The following is a 3110-nucleotide window of genomic DNA, read 5'->3' on the forward strand; positions in this document are numbered from 1 at the left end:
CCCACTCTCTTAATTCCTACCCATTGCCTCCAGGATACAGGGCCTGCCTTTAATGTTTTTGACAAGCGTTGAAAGAGTGGGGACCAGTGAGAAGTTGGGACAAAGAGGCTGGGCACAGATTCTGGAGGGCCCTTGGCATCAGGATTCATTGTGGACTTTATCCTCTAAACAATGAGACTCCTTGGAAGATTTTGAACACGGGTATTTTTTGTTCACTTGTTGATACATTCATTCATCACATAGTTATTGAGTACCTACCTTGTGCCAGGCACTGTGAGAGAGACTGAAGTAACTGAAAGCCGTCTATGTAGGGTGACACAAGAGAACAGAGGTTCTGGCCCACAGAGAGCAGTGACGAAGCAGGCAGAGGCATAGCAATTGATGCCATTAGGCTAGGCCCCTAGGTCCAGGACAGAGAAGGTGCCATGCTTACCAGGGCTGAATGTGCTTTATGTGGCTTCAGTTGTGGGTGATGTATATTGGAAGGTGGAGAGAGAAAACTGTGGAGGGGGGATGCTGGAATCGAGTCTAGGCCCTGCATATAAGAATCAGGAGATGGCAAGTGAATTTCAAACAAGGGAGCTTGTGCAGACTTCTGAGTAAAGGGATGGAATAGCAGAATAACTTATTATTCAGCAGAATAACTCAGAGGCTAAGTGAGATAGGTCCAGTAAGGGAATGGAAGCTAGAGTTTATTATTCAGGTGGTTGTGGGTATAATCACACAGTGAGTTACAGGTTTGGGAAGCCAGTGCAGTGTCAAGGGGAAAACCAGTTAGGAAGCAGAGGACTGTGCAGTACCAGATACAGTTTCTTCTCATAGCTCTTGGAGCCTTAAGTAAAGTTGATACAGTCACAAAATCATGAATTAATTTAATTTATTGTGGACAATGGTAAAGATCATGAGATGCCATGTACCAGCTGGCAGAGGGTTAAACTCATACATTACTTAGAGTTGCAGCAATGGATCCAAAGGGACCATGAAAAAATAAGTTCAGAAATTTGAATAAATTAAATGAAAGGAAATGGACTTTCATTCTGTGAAACTGAAGGTTTAAACCAAGCTCACTCAAATCTCTTAAGGGACAGAGAGATCTCAAATAACACTGAGTTACATGGATTTTTAGATCACCCTGCTGGCTGTTAAGAAGTCTGAAGGCTATGTTCCAGCTCCCTTATGACTTTTAGTAGTTTTATTAGTAAACTAGGGCTGCCATAACAAAATACCATGGACTGGGTGGCTAAAACACAGAAATTGATTTTCGCACAGTTCTGGAGGCTAGAGGTGCAAGATCAATGTGTCAGCAGGTTTGGTTTCTACTGAGGCCTCTCTCCCTGGCTTTCAGATAGCCACTTTCTTCTGTGTCCTGACACAGCCTTTCTTCTGTGCACACACCTCTACCCACCCCTGCCTCATGTCTCTCTGTGTGTCCAAATTTTCTCTACTCTAGTCAGACTGGATCAGGGCCAACCCCAATGGCCTCGTTTTAATCTAGTTTCCATATAATCAGATTTTGAGGTTCAACATATGAATGTGGGACACAATTTGGCCCATAACAGTAATCCAGTGAAGAAATGAAAAGAATATGGGAATGTTGAGGAAAGCATGAACGGAGAGAACTTTTAAAGGAAAGCTCAAAGAGCTGTTTAAATTGGGATAAAAGACATGGCTATAATGCCTTAGAAAAGTACTCAGTTAACTTGACCCCAACTTCCAACTGTGTTGAATGATGATAAGAAAGTAAGGTAAGTAGGAAATAAATTAAGAATTTTTCCTGTTTTTAAGATCTTTTAGTTGCCCAATTAGGGAAACCAATTTTGCCTGAACTAAGTAAATGCATGAGAAGGCTGTTTGAGTACCTCCAAGAGATACCTAGAAGGGGTGGACCAAGTTTGGAATCAGGCAGGGAACAAGGGAGACTGGAAAGAAGCCGAAAACACAGTCCAGACCAATTCAGTTTGGGGAGAATACAGCCTTGAACACTAAGCATAGTGTCACATCTTGCACCATGACCATCTCCAAGATGGGCATGTACTGCTGCACCTACTGCTGCCACTGGAATGCTTTATCACCTCTCTAGCTTTAGGATATATTTTTCAGACCTTTAATGAAGTTAATCCTTTGTCTTCTGTCTCATATAGTTTCTTATGAAAAGTCTTCCAGAAAGATCTTCCATTTTTTAAAAAAAATCATTGTTCCTTTACTTGTATATGTCCTTTTTCTCTGGCTGCTTTTTAAGATTGTTTCTCTTATTACTGGTTTTCAGTAATTTGATTATAGTTTATCTTGTTGTATATGAGTGTGTATATGAGTGAGTGAGTGAGTGAGTGTGTTTGTGTGTGTGTGTGTCCATCCTGCTTGGAGTTTTTTGAGCTCCTTAGATCAGTCAGAGTATAATTTTTATCAAACTGGATAAATTTTCAGTCTTTATTTTTCAAATATTTTTTTGCCTCTACCTTATTTCTGGGATTCCAATTACATAGATGTTAGACAGTTTCATTTTATCCTATAAGTGACTGAAACTCTGTTCATGTTTATTTGTAGCCTATTTAATTTCTTTGCTTCATTTTGGATAGATTCTATTACCATATGTATTAGTTTTTATTGCTATAGAAAAAATTACCACAAATTTAGCAGCTCAGTACAACACAAATTTATCATCTCACAGTTTGTGTGGGTCACGGGTGGGTTTGTTGGGTCGTCTGCATAGAGTCTCTCCAGGCTAACATTGAGGTGTTGGCCTGGGCAGCAATCTCTTCTGAGACTTAGAGTCTCCAAGATCACTGGTTGTTGGCAGAGTTTAGTTCCTTACAGGAACTGAAATGTCCCTTTTTTTGTGATCACTGTTGACTGGGTTTTGATTTGAGTTTAGAGACCATATCCAGTCCTAGCCATTTGGCCCACTCACAATGTGGCAGATTTTTCTTCAATGCCAGCAAGAGAATCTCTCTTTATAGTAGATGGATTCAGAGAGAAAAGGACAAAGGAGGCAAAATAACAGACAAAACAAATAGAAGACAAGTTGAAACATGGTCATCATTAATTCAACCATTTAATTACTTACATTAAGTATAAATGGATCAAATACTCAAATCAAAAGTAGAGATTGT

The sequence above is a fragment of the Phocoena phocoena genome, chromosome 8 (assembly GCF_963924675.1).
Source record: "Phocoena phocoena chromosome 8, mPhoPho1.1, whole genome shotgun sequence".
NCBI lineage: Eukaryota > Metazoa > Chordata > Mammalia > Artiodactyla > Phocoenidae > Phocoena > Phocoena phocoena.